Raw genomic sequence first — 19,716 nt, forward strand, 5'->3', positions numbered from 1 at the left:
AGAAATAAATTAATGAGTCCCTGTATGTTAAAGGCTTAGTCTCCAGCTTGCAGTGTTACTGCCAAGTGGTGGAATCTTTAGGAGGTAGGGCCCAGTGAGAGGTATCCCAGTCATTGGGGGTGTGCCCTTGAAGGAGATATCAGGACTCCAGACTTCTACTTCCAACCCTGAGATGAGGTCTTCCTCTACCACATGTTCCTGCCATGTTGTACTGCCCTGCCACAGGCCCAAAAGCAATGGACTGACTGTCTGGACTGAAATCTCTAAAACTGTGAGCCAAATAAACTTTTCCTCTCTTTTTTAAGTTTTAATTTTTTATTTATTTTTTTTGGTGGCACCAGGGTTTGAATGTAGGGCCTCATATTTGCTAGGCAGGACCTCTTACCATTTAAGCCACTCTGTTAGCTCACTTTCTTTCTTTCTTTCTTTTTTTTTTTTTTGCAGTACTGGGCTTTGAACTCAGGGCTCACACCTTGAGCCACCTCCACCAATCCTTTTTTGTGATAGATTTTTTTCTGAGATAGTGTCTGGAACTGTAGCCCTGGTTGGCTTTGAATCTCAATTCTCCTGATTTCTACCTCCTGAGTAGATAGAATTGTAGGCATGAACCACCAGTGCCTGGAATCCTCTTTGATTATTTCAGGTATTTATTATTTTTTTTGTAGCAATGAAAAAATGACTTACACACATGTTCCAACACTGTACCATCTTTCCATCCTCATTGTTTAATTATGTGCATGTGGGTCTATGGATATATTGTGAATAACCTACTTTGTAAAAAAAAAATAGTAATATGAAGTTAGCTGTGCCTTGTCTTTGCGCACCGGGAGAGACTGTGCTGAGAAGTTCAACGATCTCACTTAATGTGCCTACATGGTGTGGTTAGCATTCGGGCCCATTTTACAGAAGGGAAAGCAAGACCTGACCATTACACTGCTTCTACTTCTTAGCTCATTCTCTCAAAACCATGTTACTCTTTTCTTTCAACCTTGGCTAAAGAATTTTATGAAACACTGGCTGACTGAAAGGACAAAGCAGCTGCTTTTAAGAAGTAGTTTATAGATCACTAAAGTCAAGCTGTAGTAAAAAGTTCTTTTGCATTTCAGTTTGTTGACTCCTTCTACATATAGTTTGTGATCCTGATAACTATAAGGCATTTCCAAAGGTGACATCTGAGGTGTAGTAAAGTGTTCTCTCAAAGTCAGTCACATTTTGTGGTGTCATTACATGGCACATTGCGGTCCTGTACCAGACATGACAAAAACTCTGAGCTTCAAATAATCTTTGCTTGGCTTTAGCCACAGGATTGGGAAGAAAAACTAGACAATTATAAGCAAAGAGGCCTCCCGACCCTGCTCCTAAGCTGGAGTCCTGCTGCTCAGTCCCTAGCAGAACTGGCTCCCTGTGTTAAGATTGCTGGAGATGATGAAAAGAAAGAAGCCTCAGAGTTGAATCAAAGCTCCTTACTCTTCCCCTTTAAAATCATCTTTCACTGTTTGATTTCTCACTTTCTTCTCCGTGTCCTATTTTATAAACTGATCACAAGTAACTTTGAAGAGATTTGGATGCTCTCTTTGATGTGTGATATGGGGTGACTCATGCCTTCCTCACTTCAATTCACATGCTGAAGTCATAACCTCAGTACTGAGGATGGGGCTATAGTTGGACTGGAGACAGGACTTTAAAGAGGTAATGAAGGATATGAGGGGCCCTAACCCAATGTGACCTGTGACCTTATAGGAAGAAGAGACAAGGACACAGAAAAAACACCCCAAGGGGTGACTATGCGAAGATACAGGAAAAGTGTCTATCTGGAAGCCAAGGACAGAGGTTTCAGGAGAAACAACCCTTCTGACACCTTGATCTTGGATTTCCCAGAACTTTGAGAAAATACTTTGCTGTTTTAGCCACCCAGGCTGTGAAGGTTTGCTATGGAAGCCCTGGCAAAGTAAGCTTATAGTGAGCCTTGGAGAGATTTAGTTTTATTATTTTTATTTTTGCAGAGCTGAGGATAAAACCCAGGACCTATGTATGCTAAGAATTTGTTGTTGTTGTTGTTTTGAGACAGGGTCTCACCATGTAGCCCAGGTTGGCTTGGAACTCTAGATCCTCCTGCCTCAACCTCCCGAGTGCTGGGATTATAGGCATGCACCACCACACTAAGTTTTGGAAACTTTTTTTCAAATATATAAAAGCTGAACTATTTTCAGATGGTGAAGTTAGAACAAGTTCTCCATTGAAAATAGAATTTTTTAGCCACCTAGGCAATAAATCTTACCCTTTATTGAATGGTAGCCATGTTCTGTCCTAGGAGAGTCGAAATGCACCTGGACAAAAGAGTTCACCTATAGATGCCATGTGTAGAGCTTCATAGTTGACCAAAGTGGGAAAATATGTTTTGTTAGTTGAAGGAATTGGGGTGCTTGGTGTGGAAAGGAGATGACTCAAAAATTAAGACTAGCTGTTTTAAGGTGATTAAGTACCTAAGGTATCTGCTATTACATCTATGAAAGGCTGAACCACTAGTGACAGAGAAGGATTTTAGTTAAATATAAGGAATCTAAGTCATATATTTCCCAAAAGGTAATGGACTAACAGCAGTGATGAGATTCTCATCAGTAAAGGTGGTCAAACAGAGGGCAGTTGACCACATTAGTGCCTATATAGAAAGGACATATCCATTGGGGCAAAAAACATTCCCATTGAAAATGTAATTCAGAGATTTTGCAACAGGAGGAATGAGTGAAGAGCCTGCTGGGAGGTCTTCTCAGGGATGAGACACTCCAGGGTTGCTAGGCTTGCAATCCTGATGGCAGGTAGTGTGAGCCAACACCGAGGACAGTGGGCCCCATACTGCTGCACTCTGCAGTCTTATGGTCCCTGCTCTTGGCTGTTGCATCATATGCTCCCTGACCTATGTCCTGCCAGTGCTCCTGTTGACAGACCTAGGAGAATGCCAGCCAACCAGAGGCTGGGACTTTACTGTGTGCTCCTTGGGCTCTAGTGCAAGATACAGTGATGTCAGATACAGAGTCAATTTTGACCTGTGGTTGGGCTCCATGGAATTTCTGGTCTTTTTGTTTTACCACTCTGGGCTCTGAGTCTGTGAACCTGATTTAGTATTTGTGCCTCAGTGGATTGAATCCAAGCTCAGTAGCTTTTCTCCTGACATCTTGGAGACAGAAAGGAAAGCCTCACCCTCAGAAGCTCAGCCTTTGTCTCACTCTCCTTGGGAATCTGTGCCTGGACAAAGCCACTCTTTGTCCTCTGTGCTGGCCTTGTTCCAAGACTGCCAGAAGAAGTTAAGAACTGACATGGTACAATGGTGCCCCTCACCTGTTTTTCTCAGTTCTAAATAATTTACTTGTTTGTCACTTATTTGTTTATTTGGAGGTAAGAAGTATAGACCTCGAAGATATTGCTGGTGTCTGACTTTTGAATCTGGCACTTACTAGCCTTGTGATCTTGGGCAAATCAAGGCCCAAGTTTCTTGCCTGTAAAATAGGTATAATAATTGTATCCACTTCAAAACATTTGATTGAGGATGAACTAAGATAATATATGCAAAACTTTCTAGATTCAACTAATCATTGGTATTATTACTGGTAGCCAAAGGACAGACACTGAGACCTATAAATCAGCTACTACAGGGTAGTCTGGGGAGGGACTGGGATGGAGGGAGCCATGCAGGAATACAAAGAAACATCGGAGCAGACTGTATAAGGTAAGCCTTCCCTGAAGTCGGGGGATGGAGGGACATGTGGGTATTAGTGAGGCCAATATGACAAGCACCATCTATACCAGCTCTCTGTGTCTATGTCATTGGGAGGACTTCTATTTCCAAATTACCATGGTCCCAGTTTGTCATAGTCTAAGCCTTTTCTTTTAGATAGACCTGCAGTTTCAACTCTTCCAAGTGACTTGTTACAGATACTGTTGCTTCATAATAAGGGTAGGGAGCCCTTGAACATGTCTTCTCTTTGTTTGCTACAGAGTGGATGGTATATTTGTTTCCTTCCAAATCGTAGAGGCATTTATTTACTGACTTTATTATGTGATTACATAAAAATTCAAAAGAAGGTGAAAATACTCTACAATTGTTAGGGAAACAAATTAATGTTTTGCAAATATACAGAATTTATTTTCCAAATGTGGGTTTTTGTTTGGATTTGATACGACACAATGCAATGTTTTCAATTTAAGAATCATCAAATCCTCTGATAAAATAAATACTGAGTCAAAAGACACAAAAACAAGTAGAAAAACAGAATCCAGTAGGAGAACTGATACACTTTATAATAATAAACTACCCAGATTCTAAAATGAGAAATGTATCATACTTAAAAATGTTATGGGATTATTGAACATTCTAAACTCAGTAGGACAGAAACATGTCAGTTTTCCTTTTCTCTAGACTTAAACTAAGCTTTGTAGACTCCTGATGTGTGTAGACCTTTTAGGTTATGGCCACTTTGAGTTAGTAAAAGCCCAGAAGGGCTGGGTGCTGGTGGCTCAGCCCTGTAATCCTAGCTACTAAGGAGGCAGAGATATGGAGGATCGAGGATTGAAGCCATTCTGGGCAAATGATTTGTGAGATCCTATTTTGAAAAAAACTCATCACAGAAAGTGCTGGTGGAGTGACTCAAGTATAGAGCACCTGCCTAGCTAGTGTGAAGCCCTGGCTTCAAACCGCAGTTCTGCAAAAAGAAAAAAAAAGCCTGGATGGTCTTTGATTTCATATCTAACTGATTTGTTAGTAGGATCTGTGGTTTGATGATATGAAATAAGAGGAGTTAGCTCTTTAACTCTTTCTTTTTTCCTTTACTTCATTAGGAGGGGGAGCCAGTGGGATCTCTTTCTCTCTGTTTTCTAAGAGTCTCTATCAGGTATGCTGAGGAACTGAAAATGGAGGAAAAGGGGCAGGCATCACATATCTAATTCCTGTGCTTGAGGACCAGTCCTTGGGGTTGTCCATCTTTATGGCCATGGGTGCACTCTGCGGCCAGAGACCAAAAGTTGGCTTTCTTGTGGACGGTGCTTGTGAGCTCCTGGGAGACATGAAAGGCCCCTTTCTTTGCCCATTCCTCTGACCTGGATCTGCTTTTCTGACTCCTCCAACTTCTTTCCTCTCCACATTCTTCTCCTTCACTGAACTCCAAGCTTCTTGGTCCTGGGTCCATAGCAGCCCTTCTGGTCAGCAGAAAGTAGCTCCAGCCTAGTTCCTTCCTATAGTGGCCACTGGAACTCTTTGCCCTGCCCCCATGCAGGGCTGCAGCTGCCACCTGGTGTCTGTCCTCTTCCTGCCATTTTCCTCCAGTTCTCCTAGTTCCCTTTTCATGTCACTTACTCAGAAAATATCAAACCAGGGAATGAAAGGTAATTTTTCCAACTTAGTGAGCACCCCCCAACTTTACCAGCATTCCCTTGGGATCTTTCTCAAGGACTCCCCCCACTCCTAGTCCAGAGACTTGGATGCTGACATTCTCTTGTCTGCGGAGGGGGTGGAATGACAATGGGAAAGCCCACTCTGCCTTCTGTTGTGCTTTGAGGACAGGGATCTATCTGCCCACAGCTCTGACTGTTTTTCAGACTGTTTTAGAGAATGTGGTCATGATGCTTCTTGGTTTCTTATATTTGTGCCCTAGTCCAGCAAAAATCCTTTGTTTTAGCATTCTATTATATTTTCCATCACCCCCTTCTGTTTACATACCTAAGTGACCTGATTTGTGTTCAGGTTCCTTAACTCAGACTTTGAAGAACAGAAAAACCATGATGACATAATTGTTTGATCTGTGCGTGGACTGCAGCAATGCCCAGGAGGTGTACAGTTGGCGCAGCAGTGAGAGTCACATAGCAGTGCCACAAGTGCAGTCAGATGAGATGCTTGTCCTGTCACTCTTCATGTAAACTTCAGGCAACAGGACTGTAAGTCCACTCTTCTAAAAACTGAGCAACAAATACTTTGTGGGGTTGTCATATGTAGAAATAAAGGGAACAACCGTGCAAGCTTCAGTGTGACCCTGATGATATTTAAAATGAAGTTAGGAAAGTGACAAAATTCGATAGTAATAGCACGGAGGTGATTTGCAAGTAAGAAAACATGGGTAAGACCTGCACTGATGATACTGAGATGTTAGTAGGTGGTTCTGGGTTTGCAGATATTCAAAAAAGCGAACACAGCATTGATGTGAGTGATAAGGAATACAATTCTAAAATGACACAAGCTCAGTAATGCAGTGCCTCACCAGCCCTTAGCATAGCTAGTGTGCTAGGTGTCATGCTAGGTATATGGACTATTTGATTTTAAATAATGTCAAAATTTATGCTAGCAATCTATTAAAAATCTATTTAAATGATTTTGAGGAAAATTAATAAGACAGTCTATCAAATTAGGAGTCCTGTGGTAAATTCAATATTCATTATTTTTGTTTGCAAAAATTCTCCGGTGTTTGACTCTTTACATTCAGACACAGCATTTATTACTAACCAAAATTACAATGTAACAAGAATATTGCAAGCTTGGAGGCTGGCTTGGCTTTCATCCCAGGGGCAGTGAATCTTGTGCAACATCAGAGGACTGGTCTGAAGCTGGACTGTGCTTTGAGTACAAGTCTAACCTCTCCCTTTCCTGGGCTCAGAGGGTGATGGCTACTTTGGTTTTTGTATCCAGACATCTAAAGTTACCCTCTCCAACCCTGTTACATTGGACCCATCTAAACATCCACTTTGTTCTCTAAATTAAAAAAAAAAATTACCATGAATCCCTTCCCATGAAACTATGGCCAAAATAGCTCCTCTTCCAAAACATTCAAATGGGAATTCACTGTGGTGTTGTAAACTTTTATGCCTTAAAATGATTATCATAGCTCTTGTCTGAAAGGTGTTTTGTCTTTTTGCAGCGTTAGCTGTCTCTTGAGAATCCAGTTGAAATCTGGATCTTCCAGGAATTTCTAGATCCCTCCAAAACAAAACAAAACAAAAATTTGTTCATTCCCTATCTATTGTTGATGCTGTATTAAAGTATTTACATAGTATTTATCCTACTAGATTCTGCCATTGAGCAAGTAACCATTGTTGACTGTAGCAAAGCACAATAAAATATTTTCTACACTTTCTCTCAAATTTAATATTAATAATTCTAAAGCTATGAGGTGTTAATAAATTCTCCTTGTCTCTCTTCAGACCTATCTATCTCTACTTAAATATTTTGTGGACAATGTAGGTTATTTCTTGAGAGTGGGAAATAATACATCTCCAAATAATACATATATAATTTAATTGAACATTAGCTGAAACAAATTATTCAGTGACTCACAGATTCTTTTATTATTATTATTATTGTTATTGTTGTGCTGGGTGGAGGTACATTGCAGCATTTACAAAAGTTCTTACAATGTATCAAATATGTCATATTTGAATTCACCACTCCCCCAATTCCTGGAACAGTTTCAACAGGTATCATTTTTGCTTTTACATACATGTGTGTACATTATTTGCACCATATTCACCCTCTTCCCCCTTTCCCCTCCACCTCCCCCCTTCCACCAGTGCCAACCCCCCCCAACCTGCACAGATTTCATAGAAGAAAAAACACAAAATACAATTAGAGAAACATGGCATTTTTGCTAGTTTGAGATAAAGATAGCTACAAAGGGAAATTCCTCATGTTGTTCCATGCATATGTGTGTTACAACCCCAACTGGTTCATCTCTACCAGCCCTCTTCACTCTTCCCTAGTCCCCTTCCCATGGTGGCCCTGGCAGTTTAAGATTTCTATACTCATTCCTGCACAGGAGCATATCAACCACATTCAAGTTTTTGGTGTCCCTCCCTTGCCCTATCCCTCCTGTGCACAGCCTCCCCTTAGAATGACTTGTGTCCCATAATATTGCTGCATTTGTTTTAGGTCTACAATCCACATATGAGGGAGAACACGTGGCTTTTGGCTTTCTGAGCCTGACTAACTTCACTTAAGGTGATGTTCTCCAGTTCCATCCATTTACCTGCAAATCATGAAATTTCATTCTTCTTTGTGGCTGAGTACAATTCCATTGTGTATAAATGCCACATTTTCTCAATCCATTCATCAGTAGTGGGGCATCTTGGCTGTTTCCATAACTTGGCTATTGTGAATAGAGCTGCAATAAACATGGGAGTTCAGGTGCCTTTGTGATAACCTGACTGACATTCCTTTGGGTATATCCCTAGGAGTGGTATTGCTGGATCATATGGCAGTTCTATTTTTAGTTTTTTAAGGAGCCTCCATACTGTATTCCAGAGTGGGTGTACTAGTTTACATTCCCACCAGCAGTGTACGAGGGTTCCTTTTTCTCCGAATCCTCACCAACATTTGTTGTTGGTAGTATTCTTGGTGATAGCTATTTTAACAGGAGTGAGGTGGACTCTTAGTATGGTTTTGATTTGCATTTCCTTTATGGCCAGGGATGGTGAGCATTTTTTTCATGTGTTTTTTGGCCATTTGGACTTCTTCCTTTGAAAATGTTCTGTTTAGTTCAGTTGCCTGTTTCTTTATTGGTTCATTGATTTTGGAAGTTTAGTTTTTTGAACTCCCTATATATTCTGATTATCAGTCCCTTCTCTGATGTATAGCTAGCAAAGATTTTCTCCCATTCTATGGATGACCTCTTCAATTTAGAGACCATTTCTTTTGATGTGCAGAAGATTTTTAATTTCATGTAGTCCCATTTCTTAATCCTTTCTTTTAGTTGCTGAGCTACTTGAGTTCTACTGAGGAAGTCCTTGCCTATGCCTATTGTTTCCAGTGAATTCCCTGCTCTTTCCTGTACTAGCTTCAAGGTTTCAGGTCTGATATTAAGATCCTTAATCTACTTTGAGTTGATACTTGTACACAGTGACAATCATTGGTCTAGTTTCAGTTTTTTTGTAGGCAGATATCCAATTTTCCCAGCAACATTTGTTGAAGAGTCTGTTTTTTCTCCATTGTATGTTTTTGGAAACTTTGTCTAAAATTAGGTGGACATAGCTGTGTGGATTCATATCTGGGTCCTCTATTCTGTTCCACCAGTCTTCATATCTGTTTTTGTGCGAGTACCACATTGTTTTTATTGCTATAGCTCTGCAGTATAGTTTGAAGTTGAGTATTGGAATATCTCCAGCTTTGCTCTTTTTGTTCAGTATCAGTTTTTTGTGTTTCCAAATTAACTTTAGGGCTGATTTTTTAATCTCTGTGATGAATGTCTTTGAGATTTTGATGGCAATTGCATTGAACATGTAGATTGCTTTTGGTAGTATAGTCATTTTTTACTATGTTGATTCTACCAATCCATGAGCATAGGAGATCTTTCCATCTTCTGTAGTCTTCTCTTTCTTCAGGAGTTTGTATTTCTCCTTGTAGAGGTCATTCACATCTTTTGTTAGGTTTACTCCTCGGTATTTGATTTTTTTTTTGAGGCTATTGTAAATGGAATTGTTTCCATATATTCCTTCTCAGTTTGTTCATTGTTGGTGTATAGAAAAGCTAATGATTTTTGTAAGTTGATTTTGTATCCTGCTGTCTTCCTATACTTATTTATGGTGTCTAAGAGTTTTTGGGTAGAGTTTTTTGGGTCTTTAAGGTATAGGATCATATCATCTGCAAATAGGGATATTTTGACAGTTTCTTTACCTATTTGTATTACTTTTATTCCTTCTTCTTGTCTAATTGCTCTGGGTAGGAATTCTGGTACTATGTTGAATAGGAGTGGGGATAGTGCGCACCCTTGTCTCGTTCCTGATTTTAGGGGAAATGGTTTCAGTTTTTCACCATTAAGTATGATGTTGGCTGTAGGTTTGTCATATGTAGCCTCTACAATATTAAGGTACATTCCTTCTATTCCTAGTTCTCTTAGAGCTTTTATCATGAAGTGGTATTTGATCTTGTCAAAGGCTTTTTTTGCATCTATTGAGATGATCAAGTGGTTTTTGTCTTTGCTTCTTTTAATGTGCTGTATTACATTTATAGATTTGCATCTGTTGAACCATCCCTGCATCCCTGGGATGAAGCTGACTTAGTCATGGTGTGTGATCTTTCTGATGTGTTGTTGGATTTGGTTTGCCATTATTTTATTGAGGATTTTTGCATCGATACTCATTAAGGAGATTGGCCTATATTCTCCTTTTTGGAGGTGTGCTTGTCTGGTTTTGGGATGAGAGTAATGTTGGCTTCATAAAATGATTCAGGCAGTGTTCCTTCCCTTTCTATTTCATGGAACAGTTTAATGAGGGTTGGTATTAGTTCTTTAAAGAAAAACTAATAGAATTGAATAGTGAATCCATAAAGTCCTGGACTTTTCTTTTTTGTGAGGCTCTTGATGGCTGCTTCAATTTCGTTTTCTGTTATAGATCTATTCAGGTGATTAAAATCCTCTTGGTTCAGTTTTGGATGGTTGTAAGGTTCTAGAAATCTGTCCATTTCTTCAAAACTTTCAAATTTATTAGAGTATAGGCTCTCAAAGTAGTCTCTGATGATTTCCTGGATTTCCATGGTGTTTGTTGTTATCTCCCCTTTTGCATTTCTGATTTTACTGATTTGGGTTTTTTTCTTTCCTCATTTTAGTCAGGTTTGCCAGGGGTCTGTCAATCTTATTTATTTTTTCAAAAAACCAGGTTTTTGTTTCACTGATTCTTTGTATAGTTTTTTTTTTTGGTTTCTATTTCATTGATTTCAGCCTTTATTTTAATTATTTCTCTCCTTCTGCTTGTTTTGGGGTTTGCTTGTTCTTGTTTTTTTAGGAGTTCGAGCTGTAGTATTAGATCATTGATTTGAGATCTTTCTGACCTTTTAATATATGCACTCGTGGTTATAAACTTTCCTCTTAGGACCTTCTTTGCTGTGTCCCATAGGTTCTGATAGGTTGTGTTTTCATTTTCATTAACATCAGGAATCTTTTAATTTCCTCTTTTATTTCATCAATGACCCAGCAATCATTGAGCAATGTGTCGTTCAGCTTCCAATTGTTTGCATGTTTTTTTACTGCTGTTTTTGTAATTGATTCCTAGTTTTAATGCATCGTGGTCAGATAGAATTTTCTTATATTTGCTATGGCTTGCTTTGTGCCCTAAGATATGATCAGCTTTGGAGAAGGTTCCATGAGCTGCTGAGAAGAATGTATGATGTTTAGCAGTTGGATGAAATATTCTGTAGACATCAGCTAGGTCCTAGGATTTTTTAATTGATTTTTTGTTTGGATGACCCATCTATTGGTGGTAGGGGATATTAAGGTTTCCCACTATCACTGTGTTGGAGTTCATGTATGTTTTTAGGTCCTTCAGAGTATGTTTGATGAAACTGGGTTGTTGATGTTGGGTACATATAGGTTGATAATTGTTATTTCCTTTTGGTGTATTTCCCCTTTTATTAGTATGGAGTGTCCTTCTTTATCTCATTTGATCAATGTAAGTTTGAAGTCTACTTTATCCAAGATAAGTATTGCTACCCCTGCCTGTTTTCGGGGGCTGTTGGCTAGGTAAATCTTCTAGCCTTTCACTCTCAGCCAGTGCTTGTTTCTGTTGATGAGGTGGTCTCCTGTAAGCAGCAGATTGTTGGATCTTCCTTTTTAATCCAGTTTGCCAATCAGTGTCTTTTGATGGGGGAATTAAGTCTATTAATGTTTAGTGTTAGTGTTGATAGGTATGTGGTGATCCCTGTCGTGTAGGTGTCTTTGTTGATTAAGGGTTTGATTGTGTGTAGCAGAATCAGTGTTACTCTTTACTTTCTTGCCTTTTCTTCTCCTGTGGTTTGGTATTGCCTGCCCTTTCATGGTTTTTTTTTCCTTTCATTTTCTGTGTGCAGAATTCCTTGGATAGTCTTTTATAGTTGTGGCTTGGTGGCCATATATTTTTTTAGTTTCTGCTTATAATGGAAGACTTTTTTGCTGCATCTATTTTGAATGATAGTTTTGCAGGGTAGAGTATCCTAGGGTTGAAGTTATTTTCATTCAGTGCCTGGAAAGCTTCACTCCATGCTCTTCTTGCTTTGAAGGTTTCCATAGAGAAATGTGCTGTGATTTTGATGGGTTTACCTTTGCATGTTATTTTTTTTCTCTCTTACAGCCTTCAATATTCTTTCTCTAGTCTCTGTTATTGTTGTTTTAATAATAATATGTTATGGGGTAGTTATATTTTGGTCAAGTCTGTTTGGTGTTCTGGAGGCTTCCTGTACCTGGATGGGTGTAGTTTTCTCCAGATTTTGGAAATTTTCTGTTATTATTTTGTTGAATATATTACACATTCTTTTTGCTTGCACCTCTTCTCCTTCTTCAATGCCTATGATTCTCAGGTTTGGTCTTTTAATGGAGTCAGTGAGTTCTTGAATATGCCTTTCACAGGTCTTGAGTTGTTTGACTTATAGTTCTTCAGTTTTTCCTTTAATTACCATTTCATCTTCAAGTTCTGAGATTCTGTCTTCTGTCTTCTGTTTGTTCTATTCTGCTGGAATAGCCTTCCATTTTGTTTTGTATTTCTGTTTCATTGTTTTTTCTGAGGTTTTTCATATTGTGGGTTACCTCCTCTTTAATGTCAATTTTCATCTTTAATTCATTTATCTCTCTATTTATGGTGTTCTCTGCTTCATTTAGGTATTTATTTAGGGCTCTTGTGATTTCATTTTTGTGTGTGTGTGTTTTCTCATATTCTTTATTTTTTGTTTTTTTGGAATTTCTTGAGTGCCTCTTGTATGTTTTGGTTGACCATGTCTAGTAATATCTCCATGAAATTCTCAGTGATTACTTGCAGGATTTCTTCTTTCAGATTGTTCTTGTGGGCTTTGTTGGGTTCCTTGGTATAGTTTATCTTTGTTTTGTTGGAGTCTGGGTCTGGGTATCCATTTTCTTCATTTCCCTCTGAGTCCTGTACTAATATATTTTGAGGGGGAGAATGGTTTCCTTCCCTTTTTTGTCTTCCCATCTTTCCACTTGGTACCATTTCTGTCCCTGGACTATGTGTAATTTAGTGCTAGCTGAGTTACAATAGTGAAACTAACAAAACCAAGGAAGAAGAAGAAAAAAGAGAAAGAAAGAGAAATAGAAGAAAAAAAAAAGGAGAACCAAAGAAAACAGCAGGGAGAGATGGTGGAAAATCAAACAGCAAACCGGGCAGCCAAAGCTTTGAAGGAAGGAAAAAAATATATCACTGGTTCAGGAACAGTAGAATTTCAGTCTTAACAGTTCTGGCGTTACTCCTTTAGCATCTAGTCCTGTCTGTCTGTGTCTCCTCAGCAGGTTTGGAGCCTTCCTGTGTCGGGTGGCAGGTGGGCAGTGCCCCATAGGCCTGCAAATGGAGTCCTGTTGTTGTGGCAATCTGGCAGGCCTGTGGATTGCAGGCCTGGTGGGCCTGAGGAGAGGGGCATGGAGGAGCAGTGATCCCATGGCCTGCAGAGCAGTGGTTCCATGGGTCTATGGGGTGGTGCTTGGCAGGCAGTGCTGGCTGTTCTGTTAGTAAATCATGGTGTGGTGAAGACTTCATGAGCTAAGGGTTCAGAGTGCTGAAGTTTCAGCTCTCCTTGGTGCTTTACCTCAGCGAAGTGTGTCTCCAGCGTCTCAGCAAAGTCTCTGATCCACAGAACTCACGCGGTCTGCAGCTGCGTCCCAGTAGCCATCTTGGATCCAGTCTCATGTGTTTGATTTTACTAATTTGGTTCTTTTCCTTCCTCATTTTAGTCAGATTTGCCAGGGGTTTGTCAATCTTACTCATTTTTTCAAAGAACCTGCTTTGTTTCATTGATTCTTTGTATGGTTTTTTTGGTCTCTGTTTCATTGATTTCAACCCTTATTTTTTTTATTTCTCTCCTTCTGCTTGTTTTGGGTTTAGCTTGTTCTTGTTTTTCTCAGAGTTTGAGATGCAGCATTAGGTCATTTATGTGAGATCTTTGTGTTTTTATATATGCTCTCAAGGCTATGAACTTTCCTCTTTGGGACTCTTTTTACTGTGTCCCATAGGTTCTGATAGGTTGGAATCACAGATTCTTGAGTGAATGGCTAAATAGGAATGGATAAGGAGACCTTGATGTCCCTCTTGCTACACAAATATTTTATCTGTTTTGGTTTGAAAATTGTAACTGACACACATATGCAACATTAACTTCTTGCTTCTCTAATATTAATAGACCTACTATTTTATAGAACATGTTAGATGTGTATACCATTAAATTTATCACAATCTGTAAGCCATTATGTAGACTTAAAATATAATGAACTTGATAAAGATAGGACATGCAGTTGACCCTCCATATCCATGAGTTCCAAATCCATGGATTTAACCATCTCAGATCAAAAATATTCTGAAAGTTGCATCTGTATTGAACACATACACATTTTCCTTGTCATTATTCCCTAAACAGTACAAAATAACAGCTATGTAAGTAACATTTTGCATTGTATTTGTTATTATAAGTAATATATAGTTGACTTAAACTGTATGAGAGGATATGGGTAAGCATGACCCCATGGGAGTACTCTGTGGTCCAGGTGGCTCTGATCTGTGGCTTCTGCATGTCCATGTGGATGAGCTGTCTGCTTTTAAGAAACAGGATGGAGTGCTGGTGTTTTTCACATCACTTTCAAGGTGGTTCATTAGCCAGGACTTGTCACAGGGTCCTACCTAAGTGTAGAGTGTTAGAAAAGGTAGTGTCCTAGGACTATGTGGTTTGGATCACCAACTGCATGGAAGTATTAGTATTGTGCCCTTCTTGGTACTGTGTTTAATTAACTCTTCCTTCCCTATGAAGATGACACTCCCTCTCTCCATGGCGAGACAGTTCAGAAGTCCCATGGTTGCAGAGCACCAAGTGCAGATCCAGGACTGCTAGGGAGCAAGCAATGGCCTTTGCCTTTAGTCCAAGCATGACTGGATACCTGCAAATTAAAAAGACAAGTTTTGGTCCCCTTCCCCAACCCAACATACCATAGTCGAAACATTATCAAGCCATAGGAAACATTCAGGAAGAAGAATGGAAAACAAAGGCCATTACTGCTTCTGGACAAGACTGCAATCCCATGACAAGACAACGATGATCCATACCCTTCATGATTGGGCCCCGACTCTGCTCTCTGGTGCTTGTCTGGTGACTGTTCTTTGTGGTAAGGCTTTCCTCTCCAAGAGCCTTGCCCATGTTATCCTTTTGGTCAAGTCTGGTGGACATTGAATGTATGCTTTCTTTGAGAACCATGAAGCCTTCTAAAAAGTCACTTTTGGGGCTGGGGGTGTGCTTTACTCTTCTGTCTTTATCCACACACTTTTCTTATTTTGCCAAGTTACAAATATCCATAGAAGGATATTGCCCAGGAAAAGGTGAACTTTTACTTGGAGATTGGATGAATAGCTAGTGTCTGATATAAGATTTCAAGGATGTGACTAATACAGTGTTGCTCAGCAGGTAAAGGGAGAGAAAACCTTAAAATCTTGAAGTAAAGTCTGGTTGATTCAAGGTTTTCATGTATTTTAACTGACCAAATTAATGAATGTTGGTTTATTCTTTCTCTAGCACTCAGTAATTTATTTTCAAATGGCATTGAAAATTGAGACAGTGTCTCTTAGTTGATTATAATAATTATTTGCTGAGTTTAAAAAATTCAGACTCTAACCTAGTGCTGGTGGCTCATGTCTGTAATCCTAGCTATTCAGGAGGCAGAGATCAGGAGGATCAAGTTTTAAACAACTTGGGCGATTAGTTCATGAGACCCTATCTCAAAAAAATCTTCATGAAAAAGGGCTGGTAGAGTGGCTCAAGGCATAGGCCCTGAGTTCAAGTCCCAGTACTGAAAAAAAATGAAGACTCCTGGCACCTCTAAAGGTTCAAGGAAACAAATTGCACAGAGGAGCCTGAGAATGTATTTTAAATAAGCCCTGAAGATGTATCCTCTTAGTTGAGGGTAGGAAGACAATCTACATTGAAGCTAGTTTTATGTGGGAATATTTTTAAAAATTATTTTTATTAGTGTACATTTAATTAGTGTACAAAGTGAGTTTATTGTAATAGGTTCATATCTGCACATATCATACTTTGATCATATTCACCCCCCATTCCTCTTTCTTATGCCCCTTCACCCAAACTCCCTTTTAAAAACATTCTTACAGAAATTTAAAAATGGGTTTCATTATGACTTTGTCATATGTACATACAGTATACTTCAATCATATTCTACCCAACCAGTTTACCCCTCCCACATCCTGCTGGTGTCCCCCAAAATAGTTCCCCTTTTTTGCTCATGTCATTAATTTATTTAGATTTTGCATATAAGAGATAACATGTGGCATTTATTTTCTGGGTATGGGTTATTTTGTTTAGCATGTTGACCTCTGGTTCCATCCATTTTCCTGCAAATGACATAATTTCATTTCTTTATGGGTGAATAATAATCCACAAGGCAAATATGCCACATTTTCTTTATCCATTCATCTTTTGAAGGGCACCCAGGCTGATTCCACAGTTTGGCTATTGTGAATAGTACTGCAATAACCAATTTGGGTATATGGCCAGGAGCAGTATAGCAAGCATAGCAGCATAGCAAACTGCATGTGGTAGACTTTAGTTTTGTTTTTTTGAGGAGTCTCTATACTTATTTTTTGTTGTGTTTTCATTTTCATTTGATTCTAGGAATTTAAATTTTTCTTCCCTCATTTCTTTAAGGAGTCACAGATCATTCAAAACAGTACCACTTAACTTCATGTGTTAGTTTCTTTTGTTATTGATGTTTAATTTTATTCCATTATGATGTGACAAGATACAAGAAACTATTTAAATTTTTCTTATATCCATTAAAACTTGTTTTATGGCCTAAAGTATGATCTATTTTGGAGAAAGTTCCATGGACTACTGAAAACAATGGAGGAATATTCTGTGGATGTTTGCTAGGTCCATTTGTCCTGTGGTGTGGTTTAATTCTGAGGTTTCTTTGTTGACTTTTTTCCTGGATGATCTATCCAGTGGGTATTGAAGTCACACATAGTTATTGAATCTGGACTTATCTGTCCTTCATATCTAGTAGTTGGTTTTATGAACTCTGGTGCACCAACATTTGATGCATATAAGTTTATAACCATATCTTCTTGATAGATTTCTCCTTTTATTAATAAATAGTGAATCTTTATCTTTTTTGACTAATTTTGGCATGAAGTCTACATTGTCAGATATGATAATAGCCACTCCTACTTGTTTCCAGTTTCTACTTGCTTGGCATATCATTTTTCATCTTTTCACTTTCAGTCTATGTGAGTCTTTGCCACTGAGATGTTGTCATTTACAGACAACAAATAAATTGGATCTTGTTTTTTAATCAAATCATCCAATCTTCTAATTGGAGGGTTAAGACCATTTATAATTAGGGTACTTATTGAGAGGTAGAGGATTTTTGCTGATTGCTCTAATTTTGTTTCTTCTTTTTGTGAATAATTTGAGTATCATTTGTCCTTTTCTTTTGCTCTTACTCCTCTTAAGAGTTTGCTGATTTACTGAGTTGAACATGATTCATCCTTTCCTTCTTATTGATTTATCTGTTCCACTTTTGAAATTTATTTTATCCTGACTGCTCATATTTGTGAATGTCTTTCTTCCTCATACAAGTTTAAGATTCTTTTTTGTATCTTCTGCAATGCTGGCTTAGTGGTCATGAATTGCTTTAGTTTGTGCTTACCTTGGAGGGTCTTTATTTTTTCATTGAATTTAGTGGACAACTTTGCTGAAAATAGTAACCTTGGTTGGTAGCTATTGACTTTTAGAATTTGAAATATATTATCCCATGCTTTCCTGGTTTTTAGGTTTTCTGATGAGAGGTCTGTTGTAATTCTGGTAGATTTATCTTTGTAAATAAGTTGTTTTTCTTTCCTAGTATCCCACGGATGCTGAGGTTTGGTCCCTTGTTTATGTCTTAGAGTTATTGTGATGATTCATATTTATTTTTCTTGATTACTGTGTGAGTGTAGTATTTTCTTTGACTTTGTCTTCCATCTGTGATATTCTTTCTTCTGCTTCATCTAGTCTTCTAGTGATGCTTTCCACTGTAATTTTTATTTGATTAATTAATTTTTCATTTTCAACATATTTTTCTTTCTTTTTTTCCCCCAAATCTCAGTACGCTTGCTGAGTTTCTCATTCTCGTTGCTGACTTTCACATCCAGGTCTTGAGTTGAGTACTACTTTTTTTTTTGTAAGCCCTCCTTAAAGACATTTTTAGCAGTAGACTTTTCAATTATTTGTCTGGAATTTCAGCTATTTTAGTATCTTTGGATTCACTTACTGAAGAATTATGAGCTTTTGGAGGAGTCATTGCCTTGCTTTTTAATTTTTTTGTTTCTAGATTTGATTTACACATCTCTTGGGTTGGATATTTCTTCCAATTTTATTTGGTTGACTTAGTCAGCAGTCTTCTCTTAAGGGCTCAATCTCCAGAATCACTCGGAGAGGAGAAAACAAACTGTCATAACAGCAGCAACTGCACTCACTGTAGAAGCTTGCTTTTTTTGTGCACTGGGAGCTGCTGCTAGCTACAAGGAGCTTTGCCACATAGGCCCTCCAGCTTTTTGCCTCCAAGGCAAAAATATCCAAGCCTACAGGTGTCTCCCAAATGGGTCAGAAGTAGGGAAAGAAAACAGCACTGAATTTTGCACTTGTGGTTGTTGCTTTGGCTTCCCCTCCTTCCAGGTTGCTAGGGTTGGATCTGTGGGCTGTTTTTCTCTGATTTGCCTTTCTACTTGTTCATGCTTTCCAGTGCCCTGCCACCTTTTTCATGACTCCTGATGCTTTCTCTCTCTACCTTTGGATACAGTTTCTCCTTTATAACCCTGATTCTTTTCATTCATGGAGTCACTTGGAGAAAGCATCTAATCTGCTATCTTAATCTATCTTTATTATTTTTTTTTTTTGTCCTGGAGATGGAACCCAGGGCATGGTACATGCTAGCCAAGTGATTTACCACTGAGTTACACTCTCAACTCTGGTTTTGTGTTTTTGCTGGTTAAATAGCCACACAATTTTCTTTATCTTACCCAACTCTGTTCAAACTTGATGTGTAGACCTGGGAACTGTGGGATGGTTCTATTTTAACATAATATTGAGCTATCTGATTAATTTGAAATGGAAACACACGCACATATGTCTCATCTATAACACATATTCCTGAAAAGTGGAGACATTTAGCTTAATTACATGATTGCCCAGGGAACTACAGCAAAACAGCCTTTTAATAGAGTTTATACTGTTTTCTTATTTATGATATAACCTAATAATATCTGATTATAATACTTGCCTTTGACATCTACATTTAGGGGAAAACAATCTACTTTAGTTGACACATTCATTCACAAAGCAGTAATTGAACAACATGTTAACATTGTTCTAAACCATACAATTGCAACAATGGACAAAAGATGTAGGATTCTCTGACTTCAAAAAAACTTATAATCTAGTTGCTTTGTTTCTTAACTGCTAACCTATGTGGCTCAAAGATAGGAAAATGATTACATCAATTTTTGGGTGTGTGTGGTTTTTTTTTCTTTTTTTTTTTTGTGGCACTGGGGTTTGAACTCAGGGCCTTGTGCTTGCTAGGCAGGCACTCTTACTGCTTGAGCCACTCCATCAGCCCTGGGTGTGTGTTTTTAAGCCAAGGTCTCCATATGTAGTCCAGGTTAGCCTTGAACCAAGGCCTGTGATCCTCCTCCTCAGCCTTCTGAATGCTGATACTATAACACCATCTTGCCTGGTGC

Source organism: Castor canadensis, chromosome 3, assembly GCF_047511655.1.
Source record: "Castor canadensis chromosome 3, mCasCan1.hap1v2, whole genome shotgun sequence".
Classification (NCBI taxonomy): domain Eukaryota; kingdom Metazoa; phylum Chordata; class Mammalia; order Rodentia; family Castoridae; genus Castor; species Castor canadensis.